Here is a 15,491-nt window from a genome sequence, read left to right as displayed (position 1 = left end):
CCTTCTCTTACCTCCCCTTCCATTAGATATTGCAGGCATTAGGGACTGCTACCTTGTTCTACCCTTAACTGTTACCTTTTTCTCAGGGCCATTGGCACTTCTGTCTTCCATTTGCTCTGATACTGTTTTGTTCTGTATTAGATTTAGATTAAGAAACTTTTGAATTTCTAATAGTTTAAAGTAGTTATTTAGTGTGCTAATAGTTGTCTAATTATCTGAAGTTTAAACTTCATTTTTTGGGTGTGCAGAGTTCTTACTATGTGTTTTTGGTCTGTTAACTTTGACCGTGTCTTAAATTTAGAATAATGTCGGCTAAGCCAACAGGATTTAAGCACTGCTCAGATTGTGGACACAAAATTCCCCAATCTGACGCGCATAGTAAATGTGTCTATTGCTTAGGACCAGATCACCTGCTGTCGGCTTGTGACATATTTTTGAGGGATTTAATCCTTGAGCCATTGCCAGTCACAAAAACAAGTTAATATTGAAAGGACTTTTGCCTGCTTCTTCATCTTCTTCACCAGGGGCTCATATTGGGTCTTTGGAGTCCAGGAAATGCCATCAAAAGACCTTAAGGGCTTCCTCGGAGCCTCCATCAAAATCATCTAAGACCTCAGATCTGATCATGCCGGATCCAAGACCTACTACCCTGTCAGATCTGAAACGTTCCTTGGATCCAACTGGGACCATCACCACTGTTATTTCTCCTAGGCCATCCACTTCTACCTCATATCCTAAGACATTGGATCCAAGAGTTAGGAGCTGGATGCCCGATTATTGTATAAGAGCAGTACCTCCAGCTTTGTTCTGTAAGTTATTAGATATTCCCACCAAGCATTCAAGGTCTGCATCAGTAGCTTCCTCAAGGTCCTCTAGGAGCCTCTCTGATATTGATATGGACAGGATGTTATGGAGGTTCTCACAGCTCAAATCCAGATGGGGGCTTTGCCATCTGTGTCTCCTCTCAGATCCGTGACTGTGCCCGCTAAACTTACTTAATATTCTTAAACGAACCGTCCAGCAATTTTGGAGTCCCAGGATCTTAGACAACTAAGAGAGCTGGCATTGGATCCGAGGAAGCTCCCTTCCTCTACTCTGGCAGTTACCCTGACCAGCTGTGCTCCAATATCATCAGAAAAGAGTGGGTCCCAGATCCAAGAGGTTGGTGTCGAATCTGGGGGTAGGGATTCGGCCCTGATCTTGTGGGATCTGTCCTGTTCAGCTCTCAACAACTCGAATCTGATTCTGTCTGGGAACCATGGCTCAAGGGTTGTCCCTGTCCTCATTCACTTGACTGCCTCGGCTCTGGAGAGAGAGGGAGTGGGTTTCACTGTTGGCTTTCCAGATTGTGGAAATGGTTTTCTCCTCACATTGAGATCCGACCTTTATCATCTCTGGTCCTCCCTGCCGTCCTTCACTGGATCTGAGTGCTGAGCCCATCATGCCTGTCCAAGCTGAGCCCACCCCAATAAGCCTCTAAGATTTTCCCCCTGAGGGAGCCCCCTCTTCTTCTGATACCTCTCCCTGAACATCCCTCAGAGGAGATTCACCATAAGAAGACAAGCAAAAGGAGGCACATAGACTCCCTTATGGAGCCCCTCACCAAAGACGCAGACTTTGAGGGGGGGGTGATCCCAAAATCATCACTGGATGGCATTTCCTTTGGAGACATTGTAGAGTTCCTTAGAAAAAGAGTTGGTTGGTTGACTGAAACTCCTTCTTCTGAAGAGTTAGGGTTTTTGGATGCTTTCGGGATGGGCCTGTCTACGTCTTGAGTGTGACCCCAGCTGGTGGGAAAACTGATGTATTTAGTTTCCTGATGAGCCTGAAAGGAACCAGACACCATTGAACCTACTCTCTGGTGCCCAGCCAAATTCTTATTCCCCCCATAGGGACAGACCATATTGGATTAAGGGTGTACCCATAGATGACATGGTTTTGGCAGCAACTGCCCAAAAGAAGTTAGCTGAGCAGCGCTCCTCTGTCCATCTGCTGAACAGAGGGTCCAGAGTGATGGACAGGCTTGGTAAGTGCATTTATGCCTTGGCTACTTTTGCGCTGAGGTCATTAAACTATTTGGCACAGTTCATTTGTTTGCAGAGAGACCTGGTCATGTAGCTTTCCCACTGTCTTGCAGAGACCTTGTTGGCAGAAGACTTCAGGAAAGTGTCTTCCCAACTGGCTAGTGTTTATTCTGTGACTAATTCCTCCATGAGGCTCATCTCCTGTTCAGGGGAAGGTACCTCACAGCCAGCCAGCTTAGGTATTGCTATTAGAAGACATGTCTGGATAAGGCTTTGTGACTTTGCGAAACCCTTCAACGCATCATTTGTTAATGCCCCCTTTGATGGCTCTGCTTTGTTTGGGCCATCTGTCAAATATACTCAAACCCACAGAGAACAGGAAGGAAAGACTGCGTCTGCTGTGGGGATCAGGTTTTCTACCCCTCAGCTTACATTCTCCCTGACATTCCACCCAGTCAGAGGGAGTATGCAGTATTAGAGGTTCAAAAACTTCTGCAAAAATAGTCATCCAGGAGGTGCTGACCGAACAGAAAGGATTCAGAACTTACTCCTGCTTCTTTTTGTGCCAGAGAAAACCAGGAACCTGAGACCCATTCTGGATCTAAGCAACCTGAATCTGTATGTAAAGAAGTTAAACTTCCAGATGGTTATGGTTCAGTCCATCCAACAGCTGCTGCAAAACCACAACTGGATGTACTCTATAGACTTACCGGACAAGTACTATCACATCGAAATAGATATGTGCTCCAGAAATCATGTGCAATTCAGGCTGGGAACCAGTCATTAGCAATTCAGAGTTTTGCCCTTTGGTCTTGCCACAGCCCCCAAGGTGTTTACCAAATGCATGGCTGTAGTCACAGATCACCTAAGACTTGGAAAGACTCCAGGGCCATTAGCCTAGTACACACCTGTGAAAGGTTTCCAAGTGTTTCTATATCTAGATGACTGTCTTCTGACTGCCCCAACCAGGTATTAACTAACTCAGGTCGGGGATTACTTGTTTCAGATCTCCAGCTCTCTGAGCATCACCATAAATCTGGCTAAATCTAACCCATCTCCCATACAGAATTTGGAATTCATTGGTGCTCTTCTGGATACTACAAAACAAGTGGCATTGTTACCTCTTCATCACATAAGAACTTTGAGAGATCAGGTGTGAGTCATTCTAGATCCTCCATCTCTGCCTGCCAAATTAATACTTCATGCTCGGGGGTCTGTGGCAGCTGCCATCACTCTAGATGTCCTTACATTCACTGCTGCAATATTCTTAACAGATTGGATTCCCTGTCGTGGAAGCCCGATGTCCAGACTCTACCAAGGACTACTGTTGCTTTAAAGCTATGTCACCCAATTGCTTTCTGCATAGCATAGGGCATAAAGATGACATTCAGCCATACCATAATCTGTAATTCTTTGTTGCCAGTCCAAATATATATTTCACTGTTGGTCTGTTTACCTGCATCCGTTTTCTGCCAGTTGAATGCAGTTTCGTTCTCCACTGACTACATATGCCTGTTTGCTGAATTTTTGCAGCTGGAGATAAGTGCCCCATTGGGATTTTGTTTTTTCTTGTCTTGTGCTTCTTGGAGTTATTGTTATCCAGGAAGGATAAATGCTAGTTTACCAATACCTCTTATGTGGCTGATTCTTTGCTCCCTGATCCCAAGAAATCTGGCAGGTGTATAGGGTGCCTGAGAATTGTTATTTTTTTATATAGATGCCCTGCTGCTGACCCCTCTGTGGTGTCTGTAACCTCTGATAAGCTGTCTCATTTGCTTTCTTCGCCCAAGTTATTACCTTCTGGCAATGACAGCCGAAGGCTGGGTAAGAAGGTTTATACTTCTGCTACCGTAGCTGTTAGGGGATATTAATTATCAGACCCAAATGTCTAGGTATGTGTTGGCTCTTCTTTGTCAGGGCTGTCAACTTATTTCTGATTTTCCAGACTCTGAGGGTAAAACTTCCATTCTTTCCTTGCTGGAGACTTCCTGTCAAGTCGTTCATCATTCTATTAAATGTAGTTATGTTGCGGCAGATGCCCCTTCTAGGGCTGTTTTTGGTTCAGTGATGAGAAGGTATTCTTGGCCTTGGCTTCAACCTCTACCTCTACCTGATGATGATAAGGCTAAGTTGATAGATGATCCTGTGGATTCTAAGCTTTTTATTTGAGGAAGCTGCTGCTGGTTTGTTTAAGCCCCTTCAGGGTAAATGTAAGGCCTTACAGTTGCTTAAACATGTGTTTGTTTCTCCTGTGCCTAAATCTCAGAGAAACTACCCTGCTAAGCTGCCTTTGTTCATCAGCAATCCTGCCCTTCTAAAAAAAAAAAAGGTAAGAAGAGTGGCAAATGGGCTCCTTCTGCTAAGGCTACTCAGTTTTGTGGGACTCCGAAGCCTTCCTTTCCAGACAAACCAGGTGCCTCCCCAGCCACATTCCTTTTTCTCTTAGCCTTTCTCTTTCTGTTTGGCTTCAGATCAGTGAGGATTCTTGGGTTCTTTCAGTCATTCTTCAGGGGTGCTTTATGGTGTGGAAATCACATTCTCCTTTTATGTGCATTCCTCAGCCTCCTCGGGAACAACTTCCATTTTTCCCAGAGGTTCTTCAAAATCTCTTGCCTCAGGGTACTATTCAACAGGTTTCTGTGTCCCAAAGAAGGAAAGGGTCTACTCCAGATGATTTCTAGTGCCAAGGAAAGAAGGCAGTTGGAGATGTATTCTAGACCTCTCTCATTTAAACACTTTTTCAAAACTGCTTTCCTTTTGGATGTTGTCCCTTCAGATTCTGTTTCCTCTCTTGCTCCCTCAGGCCTGTATGGTGTCTGTGCAGCACGGGGATGTTTATCTCCATATTCTAATTCATCCTGTTTTCAGGAAGTTTTTGCATGGCATTTTCAGTTCTGTGCTTTGCCCTTTGGAAATTCTATTGTCCCCAGGGTGATCACCAAATGCCTTGCTCCTGTGATTGTTTTTGAAGGCTTCAAGGGATCCAAATATTTCCTTACTTGGACAACCTGTTGATTCAGGCATCCTCTCCAGAGACTCTTCTGCAAAATCTTCATTTTGCCGTTTTCCTTCTTCAGAGTCTGTGATTCATTATACATTTCAAAACATCTTCTTTGACTCCTCAGGATTGTTTTTCTGAGTTGCAGGATTCAGACAGTGCCAGTGCTGGCTTCCCTGCCCTCTCCAAAGGGTTTCTTTCACACTCTTCTTCCTGTGGATTCCATTACAACCAGTGAGTTTCTGAGAGCTCTGGGTTTCATTGTATCCATTATTCTGATGCTCCCTCTGACCGAACTTCACAGGAGGAAAGTTTGATTGGTTTCTAAAGTCAGTGTGGCTTCAACATGCACATCTTCTAGACGTTGTAGTTCCTCTACATCCTTGTCTTAGATAGGAACTTCACTGGTGGGTTCAGCAGTTGTCTCTGAATCCAGGGATCCCTTTCTTCCCCCTCGCATATTATTCACAGATGCTTCAGACATGGGATGGGGACTGACATTTGGCTCTGTAAAAGATCAGGGGGTGTGGTCACCTACTTAGCAGGAGCACATTGATGTCAAAGAGATAAGAGCTGCTCTGCTGGCTCTTCAAGCATTTCATACTCTTTTCTCTCCAGGACCTCTCATGGTGTTCACAGACAATACAACAGTGAAGCGGTATATTGACAAACCGGGAGGAACAAAATCTTATCTTCTTTGCAAGTTGGCACTTCTGGTATGACATCTTGCTGTCAAGTATCAATTGACTTTTCAGGCAGTTTATGTCTCTCCCGGTCAGAACATTGTGGCAGACACACTGAGCAGGTCCTTAACTCAGTCCTATGAATTGATGCTTCACGAAGATGTGTTTCTGGACATTATCCACCATTGAAGTATTCCTTAAGTGGATCGTTTTGCCTCCCCTCTGAACAGACAACTTCCTCTATTTTGTGCCAGAGTCCCAGGACATCTGATGTGGAAGGCGGACGGTCTCTCATTTTCTTTGAAGGATATGTTTATTTATGGTTTCCCTCTCCTTTCTCACATTCCAAAAGTCTTGTTCAGAATTCAGCAGGATACTCCAAAATCTTGTTGGTGACTCCATTTAGGCTGTGACAGCACTTGTTCCGTCTTCTTCTGAATTTAGCCAAGGATAATCATCACAAGTTACCTCACAGGGTAGATCTACTCTCACAGGACAAGGGATTTCTCATCCATCCTAAACTGTCCACGCTTCAACTGACATTGTGGGTGATAGGATTGTGACTCGTCATAGACATCTTTTATCTCAGAATGTGCTACAAGTCCTTCAGGAGGCCAGGAAACCTAATACTAGGAAATACTACTTATCCAAACCTTAGAGGGTTTCTATTTAGTGTCTCTGTCATAACCTGGACCAACTTACTGTGGATGCTCATTTGGTTCTTTATTTGTGTGAGTTGCTTAATGCTGGTTTGGACTGTTCTTCTGTTAAGGCCCAGTTATCAGATATCTATGCTTGTCTACCTTTTTCTTCTCCTTTAGCTTCTAGATTTGAGGTTAAACAATTTCTTAAAGGTGTCTTTAATATTAGATCTCCCAGGAAGCCTGTTCCTCCTCCACGGGATCTTAATTTTGTTTTGGAGAAGCTGAGTCAGGCTCCTGAGCCTGCTGCTTCTTCCTTGCAACATTGATCCTGGAAGACTGTTCTTTCGTTAGCTCTTACTTCTGCCAGATGGGTGTCCTAGTTATGAGCCCTTAAGGCTCGTCCTCCTTTTTTGATCTTTCATTAGGATAAAGTGCCCTTGTGCACTAATCCTCCTTTTATACCTAAGGTGGTTAATGAGTTATTTAATGAGTCTATTAATCTGACTACTTTTTTCCCCTCACCGCAAACGGACAGTGAGAGGGTGCTGCATACCGTGGACGTGCATAGTCAACTCAAGGTTTATTTGGATAAGACTAAGGCTATTAGAAAAGCTGATCAGTTATTTGTTTCTTTTCATCCTAGATTTCTGGGACTTGCTGTATCCAAGCAAACTGTTTATTCTTGGATTTCTAAGGCTTTTTTCTTTTTGTTACACTTTTCATTGCAAGAGCCTTCCGTCTTTTCCTGTTCTGTCAAGGCTTATTCTACTAGAACCATGGCTTCTTCTGGTGCTTTTTTTCAAGGGCTTAGATGCTAATTATGTTCTTGAAGCAGCTACCTGGACTTTTGTGCATATATTTACCAAGCACTACAAGTTAGATGGTATCTCTAAAGCTAGGGCTGGTTTTGATAGTGCAGTTCTTCATGGCTTTGTAGGGGACTCTACTGCTCATTCTCCCTCCATAGTTTCCTCTTGAGCTTTGGCACTCTCCCATGTGTTAAGAGTACTGCAGCAATGAGTGCAAGGACATAGTACAGTTGTGTAAAATCTTATCATAACTGTAGATGTTCTTGCCTTCACTGCTGCAGTATTTGCTTCCCGCCTTCCTCTTAGTCCTTTGCCTTCCTGGGTGTACAGATTACCCTATGGGTTCCTTGGACTGATGTTCCTACTGGGGCAGTCAGTTCTGACTGTGGTAGGCCTGAATGTCATCTTTGTACCCTGCGCTATGCAAGGAGCATTTGGGTGATGTCTGGTGTACCTTTAAAGCAACAGGAACCTTTGGTAAACTGTCCGGATGTCTAGCTTCCACGGCAGGGAATCCCGTATGTTAAGAATACTACAGCAGTGAAGGTAAGGACATCTACCTTCCATTAACAAGGTTTTTATGTGAGTTCTCCAATGGACTTTGGCTGTTTAGTGGTCTATTCTTTACCAGCCTCTATCTGTTCCTATCAAATAACATCGACTTGCAAACGTCATCCGCAATAGTGGCTTCTTTTGGATGACTTTTTTATTGACAGGCTATCCCCCCCCCCGCAGCCCCCATGATCATGGATGCTTCCCGGGTGGGGGGGCATTTCAAGGGAAAGATGGTCCAAGGCACGTGGACTCGCATAGAGACCAGGATGCATGTAAATGTTCTAGAAATGAGAGCAGTCCTCTAAACGTTGCAAGCCTTTCAGGATGTTCTCCCTTTAGGGACTGTTGCTGTTCAAACAGACATGTCAGTAGTCTGGTATGTCAACACACAAGGAGACACCCATTCATATCCGTTGTGCAGAAAGGCCATGAGGGTGTGGGACTGGGTGATACCTTCAGACCACTTTCTACTTGTAACACACATACCGGAGAGATCAAATGTTCTATGCAGACAGACTAAGCAGGTCCATTCTGACCCCTCACAAGTGGTCCCTCAATCAGTCAGTAGTGAACTTGATTTTCAGCTGTTGGGGCCAACCTTGCTATGACCTTTTTGCATCTCCTCAAAACAACAAGTGCATCAAGTACTTCAATCTGACCCCCCCCCCCGGAGGAGTCCACGAGGGATGTGCTGGTTTACAGTTGGCCCTCCGGTCACCTTTATGCGTATCCTACTCTACCATTGATCCCGAAGTTTCTATAAAAAGCCATTTTTATCCCTACTGGCCTCATCAGATTTGTTTCCCCTTTCTCTTGTCTCATCTGAAATATCGTCCATGGATTCTGGAGCCCAGACAGGACCTCCTATCTCACCCATCAGGGTCAAAATCGCAATCTACTCATCCTAGAACTGACCACTTTGTTTCTCCAATTCCTTTAATTGTACAAAGGTTCATAGGTTGATAGGCTATCTGCCCTAGGACATTTATAAGCCTAGCCAGAGTGTGTTTGGTTTTCTCCACCCTTTTAGATCTGTTGACTGTGCCTCTGTATAGTAGGTCACAGAAGGTAACCCTATTAAGGTTAGTTTACTGTACCTCTGTCTAGCAGGGACACACAAGAGATCCCAGGGGTAAACTTACTATCTCCCATCCACTTGTCAAGATTTCTCTTGAATAGGGTCAGTGAGGGGCTCTGCCTAACATGGATTGGGATTTTGTTCCAGAGTGAGGGGAGCCTCTGGGATATGAATCTGTCCCTCCAGCATGTCCTGTTTATTTCTGTCCAGGCTTGCTTCCCCTGTTTGAGATGTAGTTTTAGCTTACCAAAAAGCTTCTACTAAAAAGTGTACAGAAGCAAATGGAAAAGATTTGCAGTTTGGGCTTCCAGGGAGAATATTGATCCTTTCTCAGCCCAAATTTCAGCCATCCTTTTTCTTACTTCTCTCTTCAAGGAAGGGGCTAATTTTTCCACTGTAATAATTGAGCTGGCAGCCATATCCTACTTTAATGCTGGAAATGTTTCTGGCTCCCTTTCTATGTCTAGATAATGTAAGCTATTCATGAAAAGGATTTTTCTGATTAGACCCCTGATAAAAGATCCATCTCCGCCATGGGATCTTGCTGTTATTCTTCAAGGCCTAACTCAAAAGCTCTTTGAACCAGCTAGCAATTGTGAAGTGAAATTCCTTTCTTGGAAAACCATCCTTTTGGTAGCCATCACATCAGCAAAAAGAATTTCCAAATTTCAGGTTTCATCATCTAAACTGCCTTACATTATTTTTCATAAAGATGGAGAAGTATCCCTCTGTACCAGTCCATCCTTTATGCTTAACATAGCCACAGAGACTAATATTAACCAGTCTATATAATTGCCAGTCTTCTTTCCAAATTTTTCTAACAAGGGCGAATATGTTTTGCATCAGCTTGATATTCATAGAAAACTACAATTTTACCTTCATAGAACAAAGCAGTACAGGAAGTCTGACCAATTATTTGTATGTTTTTTGCCAAACTGTCTATGCCAAGCAGTCTCCAAAGTTACATTGGTCAAATGGATTGTGGACGATATTTCACTAATCTTTTCAAAAAATGGTTTGGAGTTGCCTCGCCTTCCTAAAGCCCATTCTACTAGATCTATGGTTACATCATCTGCTTTCTCCCCCAGAGCATTGATTGATGATGTTTGTGCTACAGCCACTTGGTCAAAGACTCATACCTTTGTGACACATTATAAATTGGATGTCTGAAGAAGTAGAGTTTCTTTTGGTTCAACAGTGCTTTGGCACATCCTTCCTTGAGGGCACCCAAGAGTAATGTAGCTGGAGACTCAGACCCAATAGGGAAGAAGTGTGAAAAGGACAACATCAGATTTGGAAGTAACTTGGCATCTGTGTTGCCCATTTTCATTCTTCTTTACCTTCCCTCCCAGTGATCCCCCAGCCTAGTGGCTCCTAGAGGATCTATGGAATTTATAGAAACCTTTATGTTCCTGGTTTGAGCCTCTGATTTCTTTCTGTCTGTACTGTCTCTTTATCCAGTAGGGAATAAGGCAGCAAACCCAATCTGAGGAAGCTATAGAGAGTGTGGAGCATTGTGGGTAGAGAAAGAAGCTTGAGACTGGGACCAAGTCTAAAAGTGCAGCACAGTCAGATCCATAACCCAATAGTGAGGAAGAATGAAAAGGGACAATACAGATGGCACGTTATGGTAAGTATAGAACTTCCAATTAATTAAATAATTTTTGCATTGAAAACTGCTATTGTTAACACTACAAGTCAAAAATGTCCAAAAGTTGAACACTAGTACCCATATGTCCTAAAACAAATGTTAGAAATTCAGTTGTGCCATTAAGTTCTTGTACAAAAGGCTCAACTTAACCAGAAGTTACATCAGTAACAAAAAACAAATCATCAACAAATCTGTGATACAAAATATGGTGCCTAAAGAAAACCATCTTTTTTAAATGTTGGATTTCTCACCATCCCTTGACAGTGTTGGCACAGATCACTACACCTTTGAGCTGTTGAGAATAGATTTTTTTAAACATGAACAAATTATTTTCTAATAATTTCTATCAACATACACACTGTATTAATCAATTTATTGTCAAAACTGGTTTCACTGCATAAGAAATACATTAAAAATTCTAGACCTAAGTCAGTGGGAATACTAGTGAGTAAATATTTCACACCCAAAGTGAACAAACATAAATGATTTCGATAAGAATCAAATATTCTCAAAGATTTTGATAAGAATCAAATATTCTCAAGGAATTTAAAAAATCTCAAGAATCCTTGGTAAAACTATTAAGTTTTTGAACCAATGGATTCAACAGAAATCAAAAAAATTAAACACCTTGTATAATACTTCCAGCTACTGAAAGTATAACCTAAACTGCATCAGTAATTGCATAGTGTGTAGTTTAGGAATGTCAAGTAAAATGGCAATTCTAGGGTGTTCCACAGTCATAAACTGATATATATCATGGTTGATAAGTTGTTGCAAAGTAAGTCAAAAAGTAGATTGTTGATGTATTTGTAACTGTTGTGAATATCTAACAAAGAAACCAATCTATACTCAGCGGTGTTGGCCAACATGTTTTCAGTACTTTTGATGTAGTCAACTTGACACATGATAACCAAGCTGCTAAATTTTGTCTGCCATCATATGTCTAAGATCACTTCTCACACTTAAATCCTACAGAGACTTCATGTTTAGTGAGATTAAAATATTTTTGTGACCTTTGTTTTTACAAATGTCTATAAAGTCCTTCTCGCAAAAATCGTAAAATACTTGTATAGTTGACAATACTTGAGAGTAAAAGGTAGAAGACTTTTTACCTTAAGACTGTTTGTGTCAAAGTTTTCAACATGTCTATAAATAAATTGCAGACTTAAATTGCACAAAATATTTTAAATCTGTTAAAGTTCTAGTCATATCAGCTCATTTACTACGTAGAAATGAAATACCTTTGTTTAATAAACTTAATTGTTCTTTAGAAAAACTTTCATTTGTAAAATTATAAATGTTTCCAAACACAGATTTTATAAACGTTGAAGTTTCAACTACAGTCACTTGACACTTTTCTTCTTAGCTTCTCTTCCAGGGCCCCCTGGAAGACCCTCGACATTGTTGCATACTGTGTCGGTTGGTGTTGTCCTGAATCTTTCTGTTGTGAAGACCACTGCAAGCCAGGCTTTTCGATCTGCACAACTGACCCTGTAACAAAAAATTGTTCTCTTGGTTGTTGTGAAGAAGGAATGTTGCTAGAGGTAATTTTAGGAGCCCAACATGCCTCCATGTTATTCATTGCATGGTTGGTTTGGTTTGAGGGGAACCACAACTGGATAACTGTACTGTCCTTGTAGACAGTAATGTCCTGGGAGAGTTTCTTTTTCTTTCTCTCTCTGTCGTCATAAGACCAGATCTGTGTAGCTTAATTAAAACACCATCATATTCTGTTTTTAAAATTTTAAATGAGAGGAAGTTAGTAAAGGTAGAATAACTTTATCAAGGTCTAACAATTCATTACTCAAAAGTTTTTATATTTTGCTCATTTCTTGCAGTTGCAATAACTGAAGACCACTGTTGTTAAAAGTCCACCATTTTGGTATAAAAATTGTCCAAAGGGTCTAGTCCATTACTTGTATATACAAAGATCTTTTGGAACAATGTTAGAAAACAATACATTCACGAAAATAAAAATTCTCATGAATTAAACTATGACATTTGATGAGCTTTTTTCGTAAGCCTTCAACAGATTTTTAACATCTTCTGTACTACTACAATTTATCTCTCTACAAGCAGAGAAGTAATTAACAAATGGATTTGAGGTGTTGGTGAAAATGTCTTAGTCCAGTATTGTTATTGGTAGTAGATTCTTTATGTTCCACTGCATTAGCACTATTAAAAGTCACACTAAAGCTATTACCAGAGGTCTTTGGTGCAGAAAACAAATATTGAAATGTCCCAATACCGTTGACAGTAATGGTCTGTAAATTAGACTCATCTGACATGACAACAGAATCAGGTTGCTTCTTCAAAAACATGGAAAAAGATGAGTTGAAGCCTTCCAAAGTATTATATAAATCTTCAAAAAGAGAACACATGTCATCGGGAACTGAATGAACACTTATAGTTGTATCTTCCAAATCTTTGCCAAATGATGCCATACCAGATTAAAAGTAGAAACTAATAATACCATGAACAAACTGTAACACATGGCAGGATGAAACAAAACAATCCACTAAAAAGCTCATCCAAAACATGGCATCAGCATATATTAAATAATTTATTGTTATTAAGCACTTTCATCCACAAAGGACTTCTTCAGAATAAGTAATTTAAAAAAAAAATCACTTTTTATATTTTTGAATTTTTACATCATCCAGTAACCAACAACCACAACCAATAATGTGAAAAAACAATAAAGTACTCCAATCAATTAACTAATAGTATTATTATTTCATAAAAGGTATTTGATATTAATTACTTCATAGAGACCCTGGAACTTTTCAGTTTACAATCTGACCTGCCACAAGGCTTCCAGCGTTTCCAAACAGTTCTTATAGTTACCACCCTTGTAATGTGAACTAACTCAGTCTAAAATAGTAAAATAACATTTTATAAAAAAGCTCCAGGACATATGTTTATATAAAGCACTCCACGTATCTTTATTATTAATAAATTGTAAATGCTCCTTAACAAGTGTCCCTAACCTCTGTGTCGTCATACTAATGTAAAATGCATTGCATTGAAAGCACAAAGCGATGTACACCAGTCCGGCTGCATTACAGTTAGCATGTTCTGAAATCCCAGTCGATCTATTATAGGATGATACATCAATGTTTGGCTCTTCCAATATGTACTTGCGCATTTTGCAGAATCCAGATTTAAATGTGCCCTTGGGCTTGTTTGTAAATAATCGGTCCACTTTGGTATGGGGATACTTTCACAGTGCAAAATGTTAAGCAAAGGTTGCCTGTTGTGATATGTAGAAGGAGGGAATTCAACTATTTGGGCAGCTTAAGTGGAGAGGACTAGTTTATTTTAGTAATATTTGGGGCCATATGTTGCAGATGCTGAAGTCTGCTAAAAAAATGCAGAATTGTAGCTTATGAAGAAGTAGTACTCAAGCTAGAACACATCATTGAGGAACTTCTGGAATACTAGCTGACAGAGAAAGTACATTTCTGCTATACAGCAAAACATGTTTGTATCATTTTGAAAGTAAAACAAGAACTGCATTTAACTAAGCAGACACGGTCTAAAAGACTAGCTTTCCACATTGCTTTTTGTTTCAAAAAAAGCCTGGTAATGTATACTCTGTAAGAACAGCTGTTGATTCTCCTGCATATTTTAGAAGAATTATTCTCAGTGTATCTGAAAGGACTAATGTGCACAATGCTACTGAACAGAGCAAGTTAGATGTCGACTTCAGAGCTAGACTAGGCTTTGGTGTAGTTGTTCAGTTCTCTGTAACCTAGGAACAGTTTGGTATTCAGTACGTAAGTGATGGATCTCTATATAAGTAACAGATCCTAAGTTAAATAGTTCTGGTTTTTGATGTATTTAACATAACTAAAACAGTGCTAGAGAAGTTAATTGGGGCTGTATGGACTCCTAGACACCATCTCTGTGCTGAGTTTGCTTTGTACTTGGAAACCAAGTGTTGGAATTTTATGTTACAGATTTCTATTTATGCTGTTGCCTTGGTTTTGTAGTGCATCAGCTATTTGTACTCAAGAGTTGTCATTCAGAACTAATCTGACAGCCTGTCATTTTGGGTTATATTGAGATTGTTTTATATTACTAATACCAGTGAACACCATGTCAAGGTGTCTGGTTTGGCTGACACAAAGGAATAGCCCTTCTGAGGAAATAATGGCAAGATCATGTGTGCTTCCTGTTAAGTAAATGAGTACGTAAAGGATTGTTACCACGTTGCTTCCTGTCTCTAGGTTTACTGTTTAGGTAGCATATCTGTACTTTCCCAGACTAATTGCAGTGAGTGCATAATGTGATAACTAATGGCAAGAGCCAGAGGTGTAGCGTTATAGGTATGGTATCGCCACTTGTTTTATTCTTCAGTGTTGTATCTTTCGTCTATTCCTGGTTAGGGGCCGCCACAGTGGAACTCCGGTCCGCTAATGATTGGCAGTAGATTTTTACGTACCGAGTTGCCAGCCCTGACACACAACCTTCAACGAAGGTACGCCCATTCACGCATGTCTCCACACAGAAGACGCTTTAGCTGAGAATCGAACAGGACAACGTCTTACTGTGAGGCGACAACGCTACCGCAGCACCACCACCGCAGTTATTCTTCAGTGTGCATGCTTTAAACGTATACCCAGTTGTGTGCTTATATCAAGAGTATGTTGATCATCTTATGTTTTGTTAGCTGGTTATTTGTACAACAGTTAAATATTGTGTGCAGGAAATTAAGTACATTGTATTCCTTCTTGCCTTGAAATAATGCCTGTATCAGTAGCAGCTAATTATGTGGCATTTCCAGTATAAGTAGAGTATCCACGTGTTTAAGAAACAACATGCTGTAGGTGAGCTCAGCTCCACTAACCTGTACCTGTATATGATTGTGTGCATGCGTGTGTGTGTGTGTTTATGTATTCTTTGGTATGGCACTCAGTCTTAGATCCATTTCACTACTTTGCTTCCACTCATTGCTGTAAGGGATAGGCTAAGTTTCTATAGTAACCTTGAATTGGTTTAAACAGGAAATCAGGAAATGAATGAAAATTGTATTGTTAAAATTTA

The 15,491-nt window shown here is 40.9% G+C and overlaps 1 protein-coding gene across 5 annotated transcripts in view; it reads left to right on the top strand.

Moving 5' to 3' along the window:
• The window catches only part of STX7 (syntaxin 7), a 900,235-nt gene that overhangs the window by 707,764 nt on the left and 176,980 nt on the right, over nucleotides 1-15,491 (top strand). The gene's annotated exons all lie outside the window — the stretch shown is intronic.

The sequence above is a fragment of the Protopterus annectens genome, chromosome 1.part0, assembly GCF_019279795.1.
Source record: "Protopterus annectens isolate FY-2018-M chromosome 1.part0, PAN1.0, whole genome shotgun sequence".
Taxonomy (NCBI): Eukaryota; Metazoa; Chordata; order Ceratodontiformes; family Protopteridae; genus Protopterus; species Protopterus annectens.
The sequence above is the reverse complement of the archived record's forward strand: the minus strand, read 5'-3'. Positions and strand labels throughout refer to the sequence as shown.